The following is a 25,092-nucleotide window of genomic DNA, read 5'->3' as shown; positions in this document are numbered from 1 at the left end:
CCTCGAAATTCGTTCTAAGTGCATATGCCGTGCTTACTCACCGGCTACAATTCGTAAATCGGAATATGTACATTAAAGTAATTATATTAATATATAATTAGTCAATTTTTATTTTGTTAATTACGCGTTTCGATTTCTCGTGTGAGTAATATCCGTCGCTTTGAGTAATCCAGCTCAAGGGCTACGATTACGATATATCTACCACAGGCAATTTAAAATAAATTAAAGATGATCACCCCGCATATTAATTAATGTTACGAGCCAATGGGCGGCAAGGTGTTCTCTTGCGACCGAAGAGCTTTGTAAAATCGGTCCCTGATCTTTTTTGCGAGTGTGTGATGACGGAAGACGGGGGCACTGTATAGAGCGATCGAGGCTCTCTTTAGCGGTTGCCGATATCTCGTGGCAAGAGCTCATTCTTGCTCAATCACAACCTAAGTGCAGATGGGTGGGAATCGTGCTTGCAGCTTTCGCGTCATTTCCGGGGAAACCTCGCCATGGTGCATGCTATTCTATATTATACTGCTGCTTCAGAAGGAGTCCGATTGGAGCTGTTTCGTAGGTGAACGGCGCCATGAACTTGTCGTCCGGCGCGTATACGAGGCATCCTGCATACGCAGGAGCGGAATCAACGAACTTAAGGTCATCGTAGCCCACAGCCTGCCACATATATAGATGGGGAGAAAACAAGTCCGTTACCTTGGTCGAAATCCTTCAGACCGAGCGTTCGCACGTTTGTGCAAGCAAGGAGGTATAGGCGCGGATCGTGTCTCTGGCGGCCAGTCTCGTTTTGTACGTCGGTATACGACGGGATGCGTGGCTTAATGGAGGTCATGCCGACCGTTTTTAGTGCGGAAGAGAGAAAAAAAAAAGCACATGAAGGAATCGTCGCTTTTTCTCGCAGCAAACTATTAGTGTGGCTGAGGTCGTTGGGAAACGCGTGATACGGAGTTACCGAACTCACCGATAAAAGCTTGCTAATTAACTTTTGAGCGGTGCCTATAAGGTCATGACGTTCAGTCACAGCATTCAAGCCAGTGTTCAAAAGCAGCTCGCTAACTATAGTAAACCCTGGTCGAGTGATATAGCTTCAACATGTCCGTCTCCGGAGTGCGCTGCCAAATGCGTTCTGATTCCACTTATTCCTATCCTCACTCCTTCGGCGCTCGGAAGCTGTTGCCCACCCCCTTCCGCCGTCGTCGACAGGGAAAATATTTACGTGAACGTTTTGTTTAATCTATTTACTTGACGTGATAGGGAGTTGTTAGTTGAAGTTTGACTTTGATTATATATGTTTACCGGGAATACGCCCCGCGCGTTCTCTGCCGTACATGTTCCAGATGTATGCGCCCTTGTATACGAACGCATTACGTCCACACCTCCCGTCACCGTCCGCGCTGCCGGTTCTGCTTAGCATAAACCTGGAACTCCATGGCGCGTTTTTCGCGAGCGAAAAACGCGACGTGCGGCAAACGCCCGCGTTGCCGCCGACGCGCGAGCACCCGTACGAAAAAAAGGAGCGGCGCGAAAGCGCCGCGTTTTCCGGGGTGCCAGACAACATAACTCTCAACGACATGTATTGTCTCTGTTACCGCATGCATAATATGCCCTTAAACTTACAGAACACTACACTAAAAATAACCTTAGTGTAATTAGACAGCGACATTTCTTTCCGAAGTGTATTTATCAAGCTTGATTTCAAGCAGCAATATTGTGTGCGAAACTGCGACTATGTACCTTCCGCATGCTGAGAAGCCGCTGCTTGTTTACAACTTCACGTATAAAAAGGAGTGTCGGCCGCTTACTACCGAGCAGAAGAGGCGATTGCTACTATTAAGGAGGATGCTGATACTGAAGCAAGAAAAAATGCGGGTCAGGAGGTATATATATGTAGGTGCGGTCTGCACGGTTGAGAAGAGAGCGAGTACCATACACTGCAGCAGGGTATACGCGACAATATTATTAGCAAATTGTCTTGCCAGCATTAGCGATGAGACGCGACGCTTCTCCGCTTTAGTTATTAAGGCCTCGTTGAAGGTTGCTTGGTCCATTTTAGGTGAACACGATGCGCGAACCAACACGATGCGCGAACGAAATCACGGTAGCACATGTTTTCTTTGACGCGCGCGCCAGTTCTGCCGAGAAAAAAAAAATTGCGCCAAGGAGGTTCCGTCGAGATGCGCAGAGAGCAGGGCCATCTGGTGGCAAAAAAAAACGAAATGCCACGTGACCAAATACCACGTGACTTACCTGAACTCTGATTGGCGCGACGCGTTTTTTTCTACTCCGTGCAGCAGCACGCGGCGGCGCGATTTCGTGACGGATCATGCTGGGCACGCGTCAAAATGACGCGCGCGTCAATCGCTCCTAAAATCGCGCCATGCGGTTCCGCTTTTAGAGAGTTTTAGTTTAGGGGACGCAAGCGGGTTGCGTCCCCTAAACTAAACCTCTCTATTATCGCGTTTAGCGAGCACACTCGGCTTCCTATATTGTTAAGAACGGCCCAGCTGAGGTGCAAGTTTTGCCAGCCAGTTGCGACAGCGGCGGCAACTTTTCTTGGAACGCCACCGTTGCGCTCTAGCCTCGTCGCCGTTATGACTGAATGCGTTCGGCGGACCAACTATTGTTACTGAGCCGCCACCGCCGCCCTGGTCTGGCGCGAGCGGGGGAGTGCTCGCGGGAACGTAGTTCGAAGCTCCTTCCCACGCGCCGTCCAAGACGCAAGACAATGGGCACCCGGCCGCGCTGCGGGGGTCAGCTCGGGGAATAAAAGGCACCTTTCCTGACTCAAGCCCCGAGTTCTACGAAGTCCGTCTGACGTCGGCTCCGGACCGTGAACCTGTGCGGAAGTGTGTGTGTGTAAGCCGTCCCGCAGAAAGGCGGCTTGTTTACGATGTCTGGTCGGCCGTTTCCGTCACCTGGGTATCGGGGGAGGACCGTGTGTTTATAAACCACTGTTGTGCGGCTGCTCAGTGCACTTTCTCAAGCAGTCATGTTAGACTGATGTACTTTTCTCTCGCAGTCATGCTAGACTGATGAACTGCATGTAGATACTGTAAATAAACCCATATTCGTCGTTCTCGATGAGAAGCAGTCCTTCCCTTCAACAACGTCCTCAGCGTGGATAAGTTGGACGACGGCATGGGCCAGCTACCTTCTAATTCATGCCCGACTCCAATCTTGACAACGAGCCCCCAATCCTGACAATATAGGCTCACTGTCTCGCTGTATTTTTTCCCCTGGAATTCGTCTACGACACACGCAGTACGAGCAGGCTGTGACGTCGCAATTTGTTACAAAGGAGTGTGGGCGGTGTTTAATTAGTTTAAAAGAGCCATTCTATCTGTGGCGAGCATTGGTACAACTGGCCTTCATCTGAGTCCCGGAGCATCTTTGCGCTCCTCGTCCTTGGGCGGGGCTTGTGGCCACACCAGAGCACACTTTCACTGAGAATCGGGCAGCGTAGCCAGAGTCCCCCGATTGTCGCCTTGTCGTCGTGTGAAGGTGACAGCTATAGCTGTAACGAGTGGTCCAGCTTCTTTATTTTGTGATTTAATAGCGACGAGAGGAGTATAGCAATAGTATTTGCCAATCGTGAACCAGTCATGATAGTTCCATCAGTCGATATATAAAAAAAAAAAAGCTTAAGCACGTATAAAATGAAAGCACGAAAAAGTAAACGCCGTTCCTGGCCCTCTTGCAGATTGAGATTGTGTTTAGCGGTATGTACGTGTGTGCATTTGCAAGCGGCACTGAAGGTCCGCTCCCTCCGTTTTCCATCGTTAGCAGCGCCCGAAATGACGGGGCGCGATTGCGGTTTGTCACTTAGGGTGCCACTGTGTCCCATAAATGTCGCTACACACAGCAACAACAAAAGCGTTGTTGGCAACAACAACTGTTGGGATTGATGCTTTGAAACAACTACACCGCCCATGCACACTGCGCTGCTGTGTGTGATATGAGAGAGCAGGAAAGCAGGAGCGCCGATGTAATAGGCCGAATTATTATGCACGATTAGGGTCACGTAGATGTTATAATTGGGCTCGATGTGATCTCAGTGAACGCGTTTCCAGTACAGTATAAGCACATTCGCGATGTGCGCACATTTTTATTAGGATGTCTCCGTATTTAGTGTACGCCCGTCTTTTGGCGTGTAGCCTGCACTTCTGCCGGAGGTGGCGGTGCGTTGCATGAGATCTAGAGAAGCATAAGAATCTCACTTTGCCTTGCGAGCGAGGCGGCAGAAATGGGGGAAGGTAGAAGGACGGGGGGATAGAAACTTAATTAATGTAATTAAAGTTCACTTCATTCTTTATTTTATTTTATTTTTATTTAGTACATACTGCAGACCTTTCAGTCCAAGCAGATGGGCAATAGAACGTATACAAACAAAAGAGAACAAATTAAGAACAAACAAATACAAATTTATACAAATTTTAGTGACACTGTGTCTGTAAACTGTCGTTCCAGTCTGATACTGTTCTGGGAAAAAAAGAAAATTTAAACGTGTCAGTTCGAGCATAATAGGGTGTTAGTGAATCCGGATGATGCTGTCTTGTTTGCTGTGTTAGTGCAGGCGTTATATAAGTAGATGGTTTAATTTCAAGCCCGTTGTTGAGAAGAAGGGAAAGGAATTCGAGTCTTAGCAGCTTTCGGCGCGATTCAAGAGTAGGTATGGAGTGTTCTGTCATAATTTTGGAGGGAGAGTCCAGTCTTGCGAATTTATTAAATATAAACCTGACTGCCTTTCTTTGTATTTTTTCAAGACGCACGATATTTGGTTTAGTGTAAGGATCCCATGATATACATGCATACTCTAACTTCGGTCTAATAAATGTAAAATAACAGAGTAATTTCACATTAGGAGGGGCATTTTTCAGTTTGTGTCTTAGGAAACAGAGTTTGCGGAAAGCAGAAGAACAAATATCATTAATGTGCATGTTCCATGACAATGTGGAAGTCAAAGTAACACCTAAGTATTTGTAATTGTGAGTTTCACGCAGAGCTGAAGAACCTAGCGTATAAGAAAAAGTTAGTGGGCTTTTTTTACGAGTAACACGAAGAAATACGGATTTATCAGCGTTAATAAACATACCCCATTCATTACACCAATTTAATATGTTATTTAAATTATTTTCAAGGACAGTCTGATCATTCTGACAAGTTATGTCACTGTACAAAATACAATCATCGGCAAACAGTCTAATTTGCACACCAGGAGTTATGGTTTTAACAATGTCATTTATATAAATTAAAAACAGTAAAGGCCCCAAGACACTCTTTATACGCGCGGTGCGCAAGCGTCCCTTGATGTGGTTCACCCCGAAAGAACCTCGCGCCCGATCGTGCTTTCTCCAAAAACAGCATTTACGCTGACCATTAAAAAAGGCGCAGGGGCGCTTGTGCAAGCCATCGCTCGACAGGAAAACCTTTGGCTCACAGTGTGCGGCGACTGAGAGGAGGAAGGGAAACAGTCCTGAGCTTTCAAGTTCGACGACGAGGGACTCGTTGGGAATCGGCGTTTGTCTGCACCTTAACAACGGCTTGAACGGAGACGTACGTCATATGCTTGTACATTTCAGGTATGCGGGAGCTCGGAGGCGAGCATCGAGGCAATCAAAATATAGGTGTCGTAAACCTCCGAAGCCATGGAGTTGGCTAATAGTTTTCCGCGTTCTCCTCTTAATGGTGCAGTACATTTACGCTTTTCGTAATACTTTTGAGGTATAAATTTAATCATAAAATTGGTTTCATATTCGTTCATGCTACTTTAAATGAGACCTGTTGAAATCATTTTGTTATCTAGGAAAGTAAATTACAAAACAAATTTTTGTTTCTTTCTTTTTTTGTCTTCCCTTCTTTGCAGGCAATGCAGTGTGGTGGGCAAGCATCATAGCCTTGCGTTTATTGGCTGCAGCCGAACTAATGTGAAGTGCGGAGCGCATAATAATCTTGAGCGCTGCATTGGTAAAATCTGGAGGTTAGCATAATTTCGAATACATTGATCAAATTATGGAAGGATGCAATTTCATGTATGGTGCACCTTTGTTATTCGGTCTGACTTGACTGTCACGTGACCTACCTGCAGGATCACTAGATTGGTGAATACGGCGAGACGCGTATGTCATTGTTTTAATCTACCCTTGTGCATTTTAAGGAATAAAAAAAATTGCGGAATTTTATATTCTATACTACTTTTGATGTGATAAGTTAAATTCATTTTACACTGCGGTGTAGAATTATAAAGCAATTATTTTTGTCTTTGTGATATGGGAGTGGATGACGAGGAGTAGTGCTGCTTGCTCGATTCGTCCTCGAGCACATTTAAGGCATAATTTCAGCCACGAAAGGAGGAATTTTGTATTTTGAGATGCCATTTTTACTGTGAATTGTTAAACCCATTTTGTGAACTCGGATAGTGAACCCATGACTCAGCTTTTTTTCACCTGTAATGAAACACAGTTGAGGAATAACTGCTACAACAGCACCCGCTTCCGAATCTGAGCTCATCCTTTGGACCCACGTAATTTCTTAAACTTTTCTCGTTCTTCATTTTAGTGTCTGAGGCTTCGAACGTGATGTTACGAGGCGCCGTCATGTTACAAAGGGTTGTGTTACCGTGACGGGAAACATTATTTTAGACACGATTTGTCACGATCCGCTAACGTTACCTAGCACCTGAGGTACAATGACCGGCTCTTCAAAAAAGCGGTGGGTTTTGGTTTTATTGTTCGAATACTTCGCAGAAATTGGCCTTCTTGGAAAGCTTTAAATATTCACTTTATGATTTAGAAAAGCTTCAATTAGCCCATCGTCTCACCTGTAAATATCATTATCATGTTCATTCGCGCGTTGCATGTTTATTTTTACCCCTTTCTTTCTTTCTTTCTTTCTTTCTTTTTTCACTCTTCTCTAGAATCTTTAAACCCATTGCCCTCCCTATGCACAGTATGTCGAAGGTTGTGTACACGCCGACAAAAATATCTGCCTATCTAATAAAGAAAGCTTCTTCCTCTCTCTCTGTCTGTCTACAAAGGGTCATGATTTTACAGACATATCCAGATACCGAGCTCATCACAGTTGTAGCGCGCTAAAACTTAATCAAAAGATTGATTGCAGGCTATTCAGCCATTGTTGTGGGTGTTGTGCACGAACGCAAAAGTGTGATGGAAAGAAAACTTGTTTGAGGACGTTTTCGACGTCCTGTTGACTGCATGAAACTCGGTGCTTCTAATCCACGCGACCAGCTTCACAATCCTAAAGCAAACAAACACAACGGCAGCGCACACCACCGCTTATCGAAGGAAACAAAGTGCGCCACAGTTATGGCCCTCTCGATTTAGTGAAAATGCTGTCTGATGTGTACTCCCGAGGCGAAGGCCTTGTCAGGAGACATACGTGTTTCCTTTTGCCACGCCTCGTGGACATATCTACAACATTGTATTTATGTCCGAAATAAAGATTGATTGATTGATTGGTTGATTGAAAATAAATACATAGCAGGTTGATCATATGCACGGTCAACTAAATCCTTTGAGCATACATTTACGATCCCATATGGCATGCACGAGCAAACCTCTGATTATTACATGTATAGATACTTATGTAGTTCAAACGAAGTTAAGCGCGAAACTAAATTCTTCTGATTGCTTATCAGAGCTTGAGCGCGATCTCCGACTGTCCTTTGTGGGCTTTCTGGAACGGAAGATGATAGAAGGCCGATTTGTGCAGCGCGCTCTGATGGCTCATCGTGCATGCGCTGTCCGAATGATTACAATTACGAGCAAAGCTCTGATTATTACATGTATAGATATTTATGTAGTTCAAACGAAGTTGAGCGCGAAACTAAATTCTTCTGGTTGCTTATCAGAGCTTGAGCGCGATCTCCGACTGTCCTTTGTGGGCTTTCTGGAACGGAAGATGATAGAAGGCCGATTTGTGCAGCGCGCTCTGATGGCTCATCGTGCATGCGCTGTCCGAATGATTACAATTACGAGCAAAGCTCTGATTATTACATGTATAGATATTTATGTAGTTCAAACGAAGTTGAGCGCGAAACTAAATTCTTCTGGTTGCTTATCAGAGCTTGAGCGCGATCTCCGACTGTCCTTTGTGGGCTTTCTGGAACGGAAGATGATAGAAGGCCGATTTGTGCAGCGCGCTCTGATGGCTCATCGTGCATGCGCTGTCCGAATGATTACAATTACGAGCAAAGCTCTGATTATTACATGTATAGATATTTATGTAGTTCAAACGAAGTTGAGCGCGAAACTAAATTCTTCTGGTTGCTTATCAGAGCTTGAGCGCGATCTCCGACTGTCCTTTGTGGGCTTTCTGGAACGGAAGATGATAGAAGGCCGATTTGTGCAGCGCGCTCTGATGGCTCATCGTGCATGCGCTGTCCGAATGATTACAATTACGAGCAAAGCTCTGATTATTACATGTATAGATATTTATGTAGTTCAAACGAAGTTGAGCGCGAAACTAAATTCTTCTGGTTGCTTATCAGAGCTTGAGCGCGATCTCCGACTGTCTTTTGTGGGCTTTGTGGAACGGAAGATGATAGAAGACCGATTTGTGCAGTGCGCTCTGATGGCTCATCGTGCATGCGCTGTCCGATTGATTACAATTTCTAGTTAAGAAGTAAATTATGGGGTTTTACTTGCCAAAACCACGATCTAATTATGAGGCACGCCGTAGTGAGGCACTCCGGAATAATTTGGACCACCTGGGCTTCCTTAAAGTGCACCTAAGTCTAAGTACACGGGTGGTTTTTGCATTTCGCCCCCCATCGAAATGCGGCCGCCATGGCCGGGATTCGATGCCGCGACCTCGTGCTTAGCACCGCAACACCATAGCCACTAAGCAACCACGGCGGCTCACTTTCTAGTTAAACCGCCGTATTTGTCTGGCCCCAATAACAGCACGAATATGTAGGCACTGCCCCAAAAAGTAACTGTGGCGCACTTTGTTTGCTTCGATAAGCGGTGGTGTGCGCTGCGGTTGTGTTTGTTTGCTTTAGGACTGTGAAGTTGGCCGTGTGGATTAGAAGCACCGAGGCAGAAAAAAAAAAAAATGGTGCACTTTTAGTTTGTATAGGTATGAGAGATTTGTCACTCGGCGGATGCGAGTAACCCTTCTAATATATACTGTATGAAAAAGCACGTATTGTGGAGCCGTTCGGAGCAGTGCGCGAGGCGCAAGGATAAGAGATGGGCCGATTTCAACCTTTTTCTTTTTTTTTTTTTTCGGGTGCGTAGTGAAATCATGCCATTCCTCCGTTATCTCGCCGATTGTGGCAAACAAAACGTATCACCGCCGGCCGATAATGACGTTCGAGGTTAGCAGCAGCAGCAGCTGTCCACAACGCGCACTTTCCTTCCTTTCTTTCCGCACTGTTGCTTTTTTTTTGTTTTCCGGTGCCCATCGCACTATGCTTGCATGGCCGGAGTCGCAAAGCCGCACTGCACACCGCCTGTTTTGCGCCAACCGTCCTTCGCGGGCGGTGCGGCGTTTTTTCCAGCGGTTGCAACGCCGCGACGACGCACGTGGCCGTGCGGCCCGTGTTGGAGAATGTACTGGAGGAATGTGCCCGTGTACACGTGATCTCGCGAGCGTATAGTTTAGGCAGAAAGATTTCTGTAGATGTAAATGAATAACTAAATAAGTCAACGAGAACCAGGGGCGAAATTGTGGTGGGTCAGTCCAATAATTGTGCGTGTGTGCGTGTGTTCGCGCGTGCGCGCAAGTGCTACTCGTTTCAAAATTATGTAAAGCCGCATGGAAAGCTGCAAGCCGTCCCCCAGAATTGATGTTATAAAGCAGGCGAAAAAAGGAGGACGCGTAGCAGCGATACTGACCGCAGTGCGCTCTCGGTGGCAACGGCAGTTTGCCACCGGAAGGCTGACGCAGGTGTGATTTCCGGAACAGCGCATTTTTTATAAGGCACGATTAAGCGTATACCTTTCAACAGAAACGAAGCGATCAAGGGAGGTAAAGCACCATGCATGCTGTTCTCTGCATTACACCTATAATGCCTCCGCACGCAGTTGGGTTATTCGCGATGCATGCACCTATCAGTTGAAATTTACGAAAATAAGAGGCTCCTGAGCTGATGCAGTGAGAGGTTGTGGGTGCCCTGGTTGTTGTCGCCGTGAGTCGCCGCGGTTGTGGAAATTGGAGCCGCATCCCTCGCGAGTGATGGCCGCGTCTCCGTTCTCTCTGTTCCCGTCTCGTCTGCCACGAGCCCCCTTCCGTAAGTCTGCCCATGACGAGGGCAGTTTACTTTGCCGCCTATGGGCAATTTTTATAACTGTCATACTGGCAGTCTCGATCATTATCAAGGTCGATCTGCACCGAGCCTTTCGAGCACGATTAAAGCGTGGGTAAAAAAAAAATATGGCAGGATCGGAATCAAGCGTGCTTTTAAATTGTCGTGTAACACGGATCGACCTCTACGGATTCACACACGCTGACAAGTTTTCTGGTGACACTGCTCTCAGTGTCGGTCAGTGGTCGACCCAACATCTTCGGTTGTGTTGGGGTATGACGCTGCGTCCCGATATAATATGACATGCGGTGTGAAACGGATGGCTTGCTTCGACTGGTGGAAGCTATTGTAAACTTTCGTTATTTTCCTTTCTTTCCTTCTTTCTTTCTTTTTCATTATTATTATTATTTGTGGTGCGCAGTGGTGGTGCGAAGTTAACGCGTCCTCGCATTAATAAGAGATGTCTACAGGATTGCTGCGATGTACTCGAATCGGCGTACCACCGTGTGTTGGCCCGCAACCCATATGCAGATGTAACCGACCTCAGTGTCTGGTTTCGTAATACATTTATGCCTCAGTTTCTTTCTACTTGAGGTTGTTATGCAGGCGCGGGACTACACCATGCACAGCAGAAGATGACAGCGGTCCCTTGTCCTCTAGGTCACAAATGGGCGGGCGCGCACTGCAAAACAACGTTGTACTGCATGCAACGTGGGCACGCGATGTCGCTCACGAGCGACATCGGGTGCGATAGTAACAGAAAAGAGGCAAGGACATCGTAACTGTATAACTGGGGAGGACACCTCAACCCGTGACCTCGACTATGGGAGAAGGAATCTCGGAAAGAGGGCGAGTTTTTGTCGAACGCTTCTCGGCAGAGGCGCCAAACTTTGTAGCTAAATTTTCCGAGAGGGCCGTGTGAAATGGGCAACTGCGCTGTGCTTTTCCGGCGCCGTTCTCGACGCTGACGTATGTGGCGGCTCATTATGTACCCACGTAGAATCCGCTTGCAGTAAATTTTGTACCTGTATTCATGCCCTTCCCAGGCGGCGTGGAATAGGCGCCGAAGCAGTGCGTAGAGTCGGTCAGTGTGTCTTCGAGCTTGTATTAGGAAAGTACCGGCGCCGCCGTCCTGTTTCGCGCTGATTTGTTTCGTCCCCTTCCCAGGGCGGCTGGAAGCGAGCGCTTTGTCCAACGTACCAAACAGCATGGGCGCACTGGGCAGAAGGTCATTCATTGCACGTGTGCCACTGTTGCTCCGCCGACCGGGTGACTCCACTGACGCGCCAGTCGTTGACCAGACTCTGCGTTCACCAATAGGGTTCCCAGATGCGGTGACGAGCTGTTCCTGGTAGCGTCCTCAGTTCCAGTGAACACCTTCAATGTTGGACCACCCACGCTTTTAGGCCGTACATGGCGCCGAGAATACGCTTTCTTTCTTTCTTTTTAATTTTTTTTTTCTCGGCGACGCTTCAGTTTGTCAGTCAATCCAATCGGTTAATCTGTAGCTGTCCACGCTAAAGGCAAGAACTATGAAAACTAAGTAAATCTGTCCACAGGCAGTTGTACGAGCTGACAGAGCTCTTCTAGCATGACAATTAACCCAAGCAAGAACACCAGGGACAGTCTTGAGCTGCATGCGAAAGTGTTAGGGCGTCTCTTGTAGTTGGTGGCTGCTAGGAGACACACGAGCTGTGGTGGAATGGTTTTCATTAAGCGGGGCGAGTTACGTGTGATTACCGACGCTTGGTTCTTCTGGAAGCGTGGTGCTGGCAGCGAAGAGGGCTGTCGTGTTCTTTCCGTGGCTGGCGAGGAATAAAGTTTGGTTCAGGCACGCTTGTGTGGTCTCAAGAGTTTCCACTCTCATGCACACTCGTGGTGCCTCTGACTGCCGTGCCGTAATGGTAATCAGGGATTCTGAATAAAAGCGAGAAACGCACACTAACTGTATCTCACACGGAGGATATCAGCGCGGTCAGGACGCACGTCGCTAGGGGCGCGCCGGATGTAGAAAGAAACGAAGGCTAACCCAAGCTACCTTATGTTTGGAGCTAACGCCAAACTAATTATCTTTCTGTCCCGTGCGTTTCGAGTTTTCTCGTAAGAAATTTGCAACAGGTGTCATTTCGACCAAGTGTATTAAGTCGTCGATCACAAGGCTCTTGTATGGTTACGCGTGGCGTTTGTGGGCAGATGGGTGAGTCTTTTTCATAGCTGAATGACAAGAGCCCGTCGACAGCATAAAGATTTCGTCGGACTTGTTGTCCTTTTGAGAAATGTGTGCAGGTAATCGTCACCGTATCGGAAGAACGTAACCACAGAATTAGCATGGTCACTGTAACTCTATTATCCTATTTCGCTTCGTGCGGAACGTGGTTGTCTGCATTCGCCATTGAAACATACAAACCAATTTGCATATGTAGTGTATATATCGACTATCAAAATCCATTCGTAGGAGCCCTAACTCACACAAGCAGCTTCTGAAATCTTTCTCAGTGGTGTAACGACGACGCACTGTTTTTTTTTTAAATTTGATTAGCATCTATAGGGTACTTCATTAACTTTCCGGGGCTATCTATCTATCTATCTATCTATCTATCTATCTATCTATCTATCTATCTATCTATCTATCTATCTATCTATCTGTCTATCTGTCTGTCTGTCTGTCTGTCTGTCTGTCTGTCTGTCTGTCTGTCTGTCTGTTGACGTTAAGCGTTTTTCCGCCAACTTGGTTCTTTGGGTAGTCCATGGTCGTTGTCTGTCTGTCTGTCTGTCTGTCTGTCTGTCTGTCTGTCTGTCTGTCCGTCCGTCCGTCCGTCCGTCCGTCCGTCCGTCCGTCCGTCCGTCCGTCCGTCCGTCTGTCTGTCTGTTGACGTTAAGCGTTTTTCCGCCAACTTGGTTCTTTGGGTAGTCCATGGTCGTATGGTATGGACAGCGTACTGCTGTCCTGAGGGAACAGGGTTCGAAACCAACCGTCGGAATAACTTAGGTCATTGGGTATGTGGTGCTATGTGGGACTCTTTAATGAACCTCTTCGACGTCAACTTGGGTCACTGGGTACGTGTTGTTCTTCGCTGACAAAGCACAAAAATGTCGCAGGTTCTCCGCAAGGCGAAGCATCGATTGCGATAGCAAATTATTGGACAGCTGTACGAAGTAAGGATAGTAATTTTATCGGCCGTATGAACTTTCAAACATTCGCTCACTAACTAAATTAACAAACATGGTGTGACGTGCACACAGGCAAATATGAGCACATCTCACTCGCTGTCAAAACGCTGGCGTTAGGAAGAGCGGCAGCAGCAGCGAGTGAATTGGCCTCCGTGCTGCTTCTCGTTTCAGCGCCAAATAAGTGGCAAAGTCACAGCGCACACTAAACCGTCAGCCCTCGACGCACCTAGACTCTACCGACCGCACATCGCTTTCAAGATAAGGCTCGAGCGGCTCCTCTCAGCCGCGCCATAGGCAGCGGCCGCTGGAGTAGAACCCCCCAGTGCGTTGCGCGAGATGGACGACGGCGCGCTTTCACCTCACCTTTCTCCCTCTCGCGCGCGAGATCAAGCCACCATTCTCTACTCCCCTTCGCCGCTTTCACTCGCACCCACAGCATACGGCGCGCGGCCGCGATGTTATCGCACTTGAACTCTATACGGAATATCACGGCGACGCCGATGGTGAAAATGTGCCTGGAAGTGTTCATATTGTTACGATTTGCCAGCGGAGGGTAGTGACCTTCCAATCTCTCCTAGCCCGCTGCGACGAATCGCTTCGTGAAGCCAGCAATGCGTGCCCCTCGGACAGACTTGCGGCGCCGCCGAGGCGACGCATGTTTGGCGGACCGAGTATTAGCTGGTTCACTGTCGCCTTCAAGGACCAACGGGAACAAGAAAATTCTTGGAAAAGGGTGTTCTAAGGCGTTTTCTCACGGACCCTGGTAACCGACGCCGTCGTTTGACAGACGCTGCAGCTAACTGCGGGGTCATCTCAGGCACCAAGACGCGCCAGCTTGCGTAACAACCTGTGTGGGCGAAGCCCCCTCCTTTCTGTGTGTTCAGTGAAACAAAGGGGCGGGAGTGAGTGTGCACGTGAACCCTCGCCCTCAACGCGGCTCCTTCGACGACTTTGGACGCTCCGATTCGACGAAGGTTGGACGGTAGTTTTCCCTGATCTAGGGATCTAGGGAGGACAGGGGGGGGGGGGGGGGGGGTTAAGCAGCCATTGTCGGCTCCTCGGTGTGCTTCGTTTTCAGTCATGCTGGACTGATGAGACGTAACGTTCTCCACTCTTTGTGTAGATACTGTAAATAAATCCAGTACTCCTCGTTCTTGATGAGGACACGTTCCTTCCCTCAACAACGTCCTTAGCGTGGATAAGTCGGACGACGGCACGGGCCAGCTGCCTTACATGCCCGACCCCAACTCTTACGATATATAACTGTTATCGCTATAAATAAATTTTGAAAACTCTGGTGTTGAGTGAACTGAACCTGCGTCATATATATTCAATCTTATCTGAATATATATTGACACACGCGCCACTCGTGGACTTCGTGGCGGTGCCGCCAGATGACAAGAGAAGGAAGTGCGGGAAAGGAGCCATGCTGCATACACGCATGATATATGACGCGGTTCGGTGGTGGTGCTGTACGGTGTGTCGCTACATTGTTTGAATGCTAATCGCATTAACGTTGACACCCATCGGGACATGGGTTATGCCGGAATTTTTGTCGAATCTTCCTTGAAGAATATTTTCGGTGCGATTGAGTAAAGGTTGGCCGAAATGAGGATGCGCTTTAACGCTAATGACTCCTCTTGGAACCGCCCAAACCACTAAAAAAAGTGTATGGCTAAGTGCCTTCTTCGTAGACGTCGTTTGAAGCATTACAAATGTTTCTGTGCCGTTTTTCTTTTTTTCGGAGGAATCGAAATGTCAAGGAGAATCGTTGTCCGTTACAAAGAGACGTCGCGCTGTCGCAAGAGTAGTGGGACAACTGTTGGGAGAGCTGTCACCACAGAAAGTGCCGTCGGCTCGGCTGACTTGCCAAGTTTCCATCTACGCCCACTTATGGTGGGATAATACAGCAAATCAATTACGAACAGCTCCATGAATCCAGTCCGCTCTATTTTTTTATGTATCTTCTTATTATTAGGTTCCCCTTTGCATATAGCCTTCCAGGCAGGCATAGATGTTCATAGTGCTCGCGTCAGTTGCCCGTCTTGGCCTAAGAAATCTGTGTTCATTGGTGAAAAGCGGAAAGGGGGTTGGTTAGGAGGGAGTAAACGCACGTGGGCAGTTTCTCTGGCACGTAGCAAGCCAAAAGAACCCGGAAGGAAAAGCCAAGACACGGGACCTTTTCTTTTCCTTCGCTGTCCCCTCCCGGAAGTCGGGGGCACATCGGGGGATCGCGGAAGAGGTCGTTGCGGGGCACGGGGTCTCGGGGCAGAGTTTCTATGAGGGGTGGCCATGCTGGGGATGGAGGGGCAGGAGGGCTTCGAAGCTGGGTCACTGGGAAACTAGGACGTTTTTGGGGATTTCTTTCTTTTTAATGTGTCTGGCGGTTATTTACTCTATTTTCTTCGTCCCCCCCGTCGCGTTGGGCTCAGAAAGACCGGAAGATCGACAGAAGGTGTACCCAAGATCTTAGGCACCGCTCGAAGGAAGGGGAGAAAAAGAATAATCGCGTGTTGGCTCACGGGTTTTCGTTTGAGGCTACCCCATACTTGCACAGTTTCGCCTCCCGGATTTCCTTTATTATTTTTTTTCTTTTGCGATATTTATCTACCATTTTGCCCGCTTTCTCTCTCTCTCTCTCTCTCTCGCTTACCTTTTTTAGAAGCCTTGCGAGCTTTCTTGGAGCTCTTTGCGCTTTCGTGCGTGTGCCCTCGCCTGACGCTGTACCGTGCACTGTGGCCTGTTTCCACTCGAAGAAAAGGCAAGAGGGCCGTGGCAATTCGCGCTACAGGTCACCTCTTTTATGTTGTTCATTTGCTGGCACATTGATAACTTGCTGTTTTCCCTATACGAGCAAATGTTGCGCTCGAACATATGGAGCCATCTCTATCTTCCACCTTTGGCTGTTGGTAGCAGTGGGTCGCATTAATGTTTGGCACCGCTTGGCATATGGTAAATTCTATTTCTATTTTTTTTATGTTCTTCTTTTCTGTGCTTGTATGTCAGGATTCTGGGCCCGTATTCACAAAGATTTTCGTTCCTAAGTGTTGTTTGGCATTGGCTGGTCACCTTCGCTAATGATATGTCCAGCATCAGGATTGGCTGGAATTTGCTCTTATGAAGAATTCTAGCGGAAGAACTTTTTTTGCGAATACTGACCGTGGTGGATTCTCATAAGAATGTTTTTACTCGCTGCTCGAGCCACTCGCTAAGGAAGCAAAAAAAAGACGTAATATCGAGATAAATCTCTACGTAAGTTTTGCGCAAGGGGCCCGCACCTGCGCATACTTCTCGGGTCGCAGGTGTTTTTTTTTTTTTTTTTTTAAGTGCGCTAGAGAGGCGGTAGGAGCGACATTTCACTTTCACAACTTATATAGCTCTGCTACTCGGACATTGGACTTTTGCAGCTCACAGAGTTTGGATTCGCTCAATCAAATGTTTAGCCTAGTCTAGTGTGTTCACTGCTCTAATAGATAAAAGAAAAGAAAAGGAAAAGGGAAGACGACTACGTGAGTATATAGGGGAATACTTAAAACACATAAACGGGTGCCAACTTCCAACGGACTCGGCTGGTTCCGCATACAGTATCATAGATTATCGCATGATTGCAGGACTTCGGGATACGTTTTGTGTTTGCAGTAGGGCGAGGGGCAACAAAAGGAAATAAAGTGCCGGACATTTGACCAAGCAGCAACCTTTTTTTTTTTTAGCGATTGTTTGTACAAGCGCTCTGAGCCAACTCTGCTCCCGTGCCGCCGCCACTATCCACGTGATGGTGACGGGCTTCTGTGCATGACTCGTTCGTTTTCAGGAGAAGCACCTTTGTGGTGGTGAAAGCTGTTTGCCGAGTACCCATTGAGATGCCATATATGACGGCGTAGGCAAGCTCTCTTTTGAATACGTGCAGTATGACGCAAGAAGCGTTCCTCGTACTGTTGTAAAGCGAAATTGTGGAGTTTGGAAAGTTTGCTCGCCGCACTTATACCTTCGCCTACGTCAACCGTCCTTGACCCTGCGCCTTCCTTGACTAAGTTCGGCGACCTGTTCGCTCTTCTCGACCATCCGAGGCGCAACTCTGCTGCGTCGTCTCGTATCTCTAAGCGCACATGTGTTTAACAAAAGTGCACGGTAACTTTCCGTTCGGGTATGCCAGTAGCTGGTGAGCTTTCTAGCCGTGAGCTTTTGACGGGTGAGCAAATTCCGCTGTGCTATCAAAAACTATCCGCACAGAAGCCCATTGGAAGAACGCTTAACTGACAAACGCTTTTAGGGCAAATTCTCCCAGGATGAAAGTTCACCATTCTACTGACCCTCCACGACAAAAGCCCACAGCTTTTAAGCTGAATACGCAAGAAAACTTAAATAAAAATGCACGTAGTATGCGTCGGGGGAAAAAAAAAAAAAAAAAAAAAACGTGGTCGCGTTTGCATGCAATGTTTAAGAGCCGAACGCATTTGGATATTCCTGGTCTTAAAAATTATTTATTACTTTCTTTTTCACTGTCACTTAACATACTATTGTGCATCTTGTCGTTCTCCATTTCGTTCTCATTTATAACCCACCATTCGGCCTAAAAAAAAATGGTTTTCCGTATGGTGTTATTCGGCACAGCACGTCGCTGCAGCCAACCACTTTTCTTCAAGAACTTGGAATTCTCACATTCGTGTCTGTCTTTGAACTAAATTGAACTAAAGGTTTTAATAGTAATCTATTACATTATATATAATAATCATCCATTCTCAATTGCCCTGTTCACTGTACTAACCAGTAACACTAGAGAAGGCAAACAGCCTTAATTGTAATTTGCTAACCACACGTTACGGGTACGGCGAATGTCCTATGCAAAAAATGTCGGGTTTCACGTGCCAGGACCACAATCTGATTATGAGGCACGCCGTAGTGGAGATTTCCGGAATAATTTTGACCGCCTGGGGGTTCTTTAACATGCACCTAAATCTAAGTACACGGGCGTTTTTGCATCTCGCCCCCCATCGAAATGCGGCCGCCGCGGCCGGGATGTGATCCCGCGACCTCGGGCTTAACAGTTCAACACAATAGTCACGAAGCCACCACGCTGTGGGGTCTTATGCAGCACTACGGTACAGAGATATGTAATTCAGTACCACTTGAAATCAAAATAGCTAGCAACTTTTCTCTAGCAATGGGAAGATTCATTGCCTGTCGCTGTTTCTCTTCTGCTTTAACTATCCTTTAGCAGCGTCCACATAATCTTACCATAATTATTACAAGTAACTGCTTTTGTATGTGTGACTGTTTGATATTTTGTCCTTTGGTATGTACTGTTTTTGCATGCATGCTTTTTTAACATCCCTATTTTTTGGCTGTATTTTACTGCACATGTTATTTGACTGATTGCCTAAATGTGATTTAGGCGCTTTAATTACACCTGAGTGTGTGACATCCTTACTGGCGTCCAATAATTTTATCTGTGTTGTGCTTGAAGTTGTGCGTTTTACTGGTGTACTCTGCTTTTGGTGTGATCTAATAGAATGAAACAAAGTGAAAATCTTGGTGGTGATGTTAACGCCCAGTTTGTCTTGGCATTGCCGTATTAGTTACTTTATAGTACTGCAAGATTTGGCGCCTCCTGCGTCGCAATGCAAAGCGGTTTTCTTTTAGAGTGAAGCAACTTCTTTTGAGCATACGTTCGTCCTACTCAGGAATATGCACGCTGTGGGACCGTCGGACAAAAATGCGGGACGGAAAAGCTTGAATCATAGGTGCTTTTTTTTCTTTCTCCTCAACTTTTTTTGGAATTTACAACCGTACTTCCAACGGTTGGGTGAAGAGGGCATTGCGTTGCCTATAAAAAAAGAAGGAAAAGACGAGTAACAGCGCAAAGAACGGAACGTGCAGACTGGGGCAGACGAAGCGTTCGCTATCAACCAATATTTTGTTGCGCACACGGCAATATGTACAGGAGCTTGAATAGGCAGGAGGTGGGAGGCGAGAATATATCAAAGTAGGAATACGTCGTCAGGTACGTAGCCACGAAGATGAACTCAATCAAATGGTGCCGTTGCCATCATCCACGTGCAAAATGCGTGAGTTACTTGGTGAGGAACGATATCGAAGGCACACTCAGGCATATATCGCCTTCTTTGTCGATGCGAAGTGCCTCGTATGTCTCACGTGCACGCTGGTCACTGTAGCAGCTTAGTATTTTGCATTTATTAAATAATGCACGACAGCCACAACGGGAGCTTTGCGCGGCTAGGTGGTGTTGTGCCTGGCGATCCCTTGGTGGAGGTTTGGTGGAAGAAAAGTAGGGAAACGACAAAGAACGGAGACGTACAAAAGCGCAGTTCGCAATAGGGGATCCGAAAATTTGGTTGTGGGAGGTTATCGTGTTGTTTTTCTTTCTTTTGTTTTTCTTCTTTAACCTAGGTAGGACATGATTAGGCAATATAATAGCAAGAGCTCGGTGGCGAAACCCACCGCCCCGTTCCAAAGGGGACGCTCATAACATTCATCATCATCATCATGCTTGGAGCATGTTTCACGGGCAGACGTGCAGCTGGGGTGTGCTATTTACGCTCCGTCGTTTACTCAAGGCGACTAAATCAGCGTCAACTGAGACTGACGGACAAGCAATTATGTTCCGTATCGTCGGCTTTTCGACCGCCCAGAGCTGACGGGCGAGACGAGTGCCCGCCCGGACTACGGCTGGACCTGGCGCCGACGGTGACGCGTAAACAGTCACATCTCACTTCGAGACGACAACGCTGCTTTCCGACTACCGCGAAGGTCAGTCTCCCGATTCTGACAGATATACCGTCACGAAGAGGCAACTAATTGTTGAAAGGGGTCATTGTCGAGGACTCCCGTGGGAACGGCGTCGACATCAGGTTCACAGTTTGCCACGTGGTTGCCTCGTATGCGGGGGCGATTGTGCAACGTTGAAGACCAGGGAGTCCGACAAAAAGGTAGGACTTTGGGGGCGGAATATTGTGAATGGTTCGGCGTTTGTGATTGGCCATGAAGAAGAACAGTGAATTCCCTCGGCGAGGGAAAGAAACGGGGAAATAAACAGGATAAAAAGCGGGTCTGGAATGCTGTGAGAGAGGTTCGGACATGCAAAGTCTAGCATCTAGTGTGCCTCTCCTATCTCCTTTGCCCCCACTCTCCCCTCACCCCTGTTGGCGCTGAGCCGTGCTGCCGCAAGGGCTGTAGAAGAGAGCGTCAACCTTTCCTTTTCCCTTCAAGAACCATTTCTCTCTAGCGTGCTCCGAGAGATGGAGCCATTTCTGCGGAACTCGATCGCGTACATTTGTATACAGGGTGTTTCAGCTAACCTGGGTCAAGTGTTAAAAATACAAACATGGGCGCTACGCGTGTCGGATGGGCGCAGTATTGTTCTGAGCTATATGAAACACGTCATGACATTTGTTCTCAATCCGCCAAGCTGGGTAATTAACAAAGATTGCTTAATTAACTTTGTAAATAGTAACGCTAGTGAAAATTCTTCGATACAAAAGTTGTAGTGCTTGTTCAGAAACATCGGATTATTTCATCTATGCTAAGATAACTGCCCTGTTTAATTTTTTTCCAGCCTTTCCTTAAAGTGCGCGAAATTTTAAAAAAACACCACGTGACTGTCGGCTGAACGTACGAAGAAGAGAAAAAATATATGCTTCAAATATTGTTTCAAGCAAAGGTAAAAGGTGAAAGTGAACGTTGGTTCTCAGAAATATGAGAAAAAGAAGGCCGCACCTAGAATACTTTGGAACCACATTAACTTATTAGGCAGAAAATCTGGAACATTACAACAATATATTCTCGACGAAGATAGAAACAAACCAGAAGGAGACGTGGCATTAAATTACATCCGAAAAATAACACCCGAATGATTTCGATGCAATGCCGAGGTGGATTTTGAGAAGAAAAAGAAAGAGCATAAACGAGAACCAGGCGGAAAAGGAGCTAGCGCTGAGAAATGTGAGGTGGAAAAAAGCACAAGAGAAAATTCGTAAGCGATATGGAATTCAGTACCACTTGAAATTAAAATAGCTAGCAACTTTTCTCTAGCAATGGGAAGATTCATTGCCTGTCGCTGTTTCTCTTCTGCTTTAACTATCCTTTAGCAGCGTCCATATAATATTACTGCTTTTGTATATGTGACTGTTTGATATTTTGTCCTTTGGTATGTACTGTTTTTGCATGCATGCTTTATTAACATCCCTATTTTTTGGCTGTATTTTACTGCACATGTTATTTGACTGATTGCCTAAATGTGATTTAGGCGCTTTAATTACACTTGAGTGTGTGACATCTTTACTGGCGTCCCTTAATTTTATATGTGCTGTGCTTGAAGTTGTGCGTTTTACTGGTGTACTCTGCTTTTGGTGTGATCTAATAGAATGAAACAAAGTGAAAATCTTGGTGGTGATGTGAACGCCCAGTTTGTCTTGGCATCGCCGTATTAGTTACATTATAGTACTGCAAGATTTGGAGCCTCCTGCGTCGCAATGCAAAGCGGTTTTCCTTTAGAGTGAAGCAACTTCTTTTGAGCATACGTTCGTCCTACTCAGGAATATGCACGCTGTGGGACCGTCGGACAAAAATGCGGGACAGAAAAGCTTGAATCATAGGTGCTTTTTTTTCTTTCTCCTCTACTTTTTTTGGGATTTACAACCGTACTTCCAACGTTTGGGTGAAGAGGGCATTGCGTTGGCCCGCACTACTTCACGATTGAGAGATGATGTGTGGATTTAGCACAGTCATATTTCATTTGAATGCTATTTATGATTGAAATCGATATCTTATAAGGCCACGCTAGATGGTATGTCGGTGTTTAGACCATGTTAAGGAAATGGAAGAGATTAGTAGGCGAATAGGTTTTCTCATAATGTCTTTCTTGCGAATAAGCACGAGCGTATGGGATACATTGTTCCGCAGTGTGGCAACGTCCAGTGATATACTCAGTTTTATTTTTTTGTGCTAAAGGTGTTCTTGTAGATGCTGTCTTGGTGATTCATATTTTCTACAATGTTATGATGTGTATTTTTCTTTACTTTTCGGTTGATAACGTTAACTACACGTTTTACCAACCTTCCATCAGTGCCTATTGTAATGTCATAATTGGCACTGTGGGATTCGGGATGAATGATGTTAATAGCAGATAACAGTATAAGTTCGCCAACTGACGTACTTGTTATATGATATTCACGTGATGTTAGTCTGTCACCTGGTGGGTTGAGGCACGCGGATTAATTCCCTGCTCAAACCGAGCGTCTTTTGTTGTCTCAATCGTATTCACGTGGATAGTTTAATTTGAAGGTTAATTTTTTTTTACTCTGCCTCTTCACTGACCATACTGAGTGCTGGATAATATCATTCGCTGTGTCGAATAATAACACCGAAATTTGTTGGCACGTTAATAATCGGTTTGTTTCACACTACATGGGTAAGTAAGTGTACCTGATATGCCTACTGGCCGCTTCAAGTATACCCGGAAACTGAGAAGGAAATACTTGGCCAGATACATTCTAATCTAAGTTACCCTAATCCTCACAAGAAATCACAATGTATCATAATGCCCAATGTGTGTCATATATGCTACGCTTAGTTTGATGCCTCAAAAGGCTCATTGAAGTGCGAGAAACCTAATCCGAAGCCTATAGTTGAGTTTTTTAATATGCTGGAGCGAAGTTTCAGCTGCGGGCAGTGTAACAAACCATTTGTTAATTAATTAATTAGTACAATAATTAAGTTGTAACTGAAAAAAAGAACATTTCTTCTTTAGTTTTTTCTGCTAATATACTCTCCATGACCAGAAATAAATGTAAACAGTTTGTTCCAAATTTCCTTCATGTGGAACTGTGTTTGGACATTACAGGTTAAGTATGAGTTCCTACGTGATATTTTGTTCCTGTGAGCTTTCGGGCCTGTCACCAGGCGATACACATGGCTGAGCCCGCAAAGGTGCGACGCCGTGTTCAAGTGGAGGCGAACGTTGCCAATCTGGGAGGAGAGGACCTTCTGCGCCGAAGCGTGCTCGAGAGAGAAGTCAGGGTAACGGAAAATTAAAAAACCAACCGGGCGAATGAAGATAAAGCACCTTGTAAGGAGGGAGGTCGTCCGTAAGATCGCTGCTTGTTGTGTGTGTGTGCGTGTGTGTGTGTCAGTGGCGTTTATTCCATTCTCTTTTATACACCCTTTCTCTCCGGGTTGCTTTGGTTTGGCCTCTTTCGCTCACTTTCGTCGACGGCCGGCCTTCTCGACGGAGGCCGCCTCGAAGGTTCCGCTTGTGCCTTCCTTCCTGCATGCTCTCCGCGTCTGAGCTACGCTTGCTTGCTTATACTTACCCCAGGCGTTCTCGTGTCTCGAGGCCTGTGTCGAGCGTGGCTCTGCGCTTGACACGGACGGGTACCACGTATAGGGGGTGGACCCGCTGTCTGGCACCTAGTAAATGATGGCCCTGCGGTGTGCATGACTTTATCACGTCACGGTGTTGTGATGCAGTATATGTAGGCGCCATCTGTCTGCTCCAAGTAAATGGCAATGCCATAAATAATAGTAATTTGTCTCAAATAATGCTGGAACGAGGCCTCAAGTGAAGCAGCCAACGATGTATAACTGCGGCTCCAGGTGATACGTTGCGTCATTTATATACATGATGTCTGGCATTGAAGTTGAGTTTATATTGCTCCGACTGATTATAACAGTGTCGGTGCTGCCGCGAGATTTAACGAAGCACAACCTTTCTGATGCGTGCTGCGGGTCGTCTGCGTTGGTTGCTAGCTGCGCATTGCACGTAGTGTGTACAAGTGCACAGACACGAAGTCCCCCCCCCCCCCCCCCCCTGCCTTGCATCTTCACGTATCCAAGCTCCTCGCATGTAGATTGCGAAGACATTTACCAAATTTTGAAAATCTCATGCGGCAGTACAATTCTCATCCTTGAGCTGCACTGCTGAAACAGGCTGGCATTACTTATATGAGGAATAAAAATGCATAATCGACTAATTAACAAAGTTGTACTAATTTTTAGCTAATTACCTTATGGCACATATAGTGCAGTATACAAATTGTAGCCCGGGAGTTCGCAAGGCGGATCAACTTGGAATGAATTGTCAGGATGACACCAGTTTCGAGATATTAATTCCCGAAATTTGCGAAGAAATACATTGGTGATTCACTTACTTTTGTGCTTCAACACATTCAGCGGCGTTCTGTTAGAAAGGAGAAAAAAAAAAACTAAGTGTAAGGACAGCTCACTTTTACCGCAAGTTTGTTGGCGCATATCTCCAGAATGGTGTCATCCGCAGAATTCTTTTCAGTCTCACCGGCTGCAACTTATAAATTGCAAAATGTGCGTAAGGTAATCAGTTACTAACTTAATTAGTGATTTTTGGTTAATTAGTCGGTTGTGCATTTCGATTTTTCGTGAAAGTAATAGCCTCTCGGTCAAAGCACACTTATAGTGCTTGATAAAATGGACAGCTTAGGAGAGAGAGAGAGAGAGAGAGAGAGTGAACAGCCAGGAGAAGAGGCATAAACATTGGTTATTTATGGTATCCATACAAAAGCTGCGGGAAGTTACGCGCTCTCGGCCCTGTCGTGCAGTGAAGTGGCAAGGTGGGTGCTAACAATTTAGAGATAAAAGGAGACATTCGTCTCGGACGAAGA

General features: G+C 46.5%; 1 protein-coding gene across 1 annotated transcript in view; it reads left to right on the top strand.

Moving 5' to 3' along the window:
- Window positions 1-25,092, top strand: part of ftz-f1 (ftz transcription factor 1) — a 347,537-nt gene that overhangs the window by 173,125 nt on the left and 149,320 nt on the right. The window lies entirely within an intron of this gene.

This window comes from Dermacentor andersoni, chromosome 1 (assembly GCF_023375885.2).
Source record: "Dermacentor andersoni chromosome 1, qqDerAnde1_hic_scaffold, whole genome shotgun sequence".
Lineage (NCBI taxonomy): Eukaryota > Metazoa > Arthropoda > Arachnida > Ixodida > Ixodidae > Dermacentor > Dermacentor andersoni.
The sequence above is the reverse complement of the archived record's forward strand: the minus strand, read 5'-3'. Positions and strand labels throughout refer to the sequence as shown.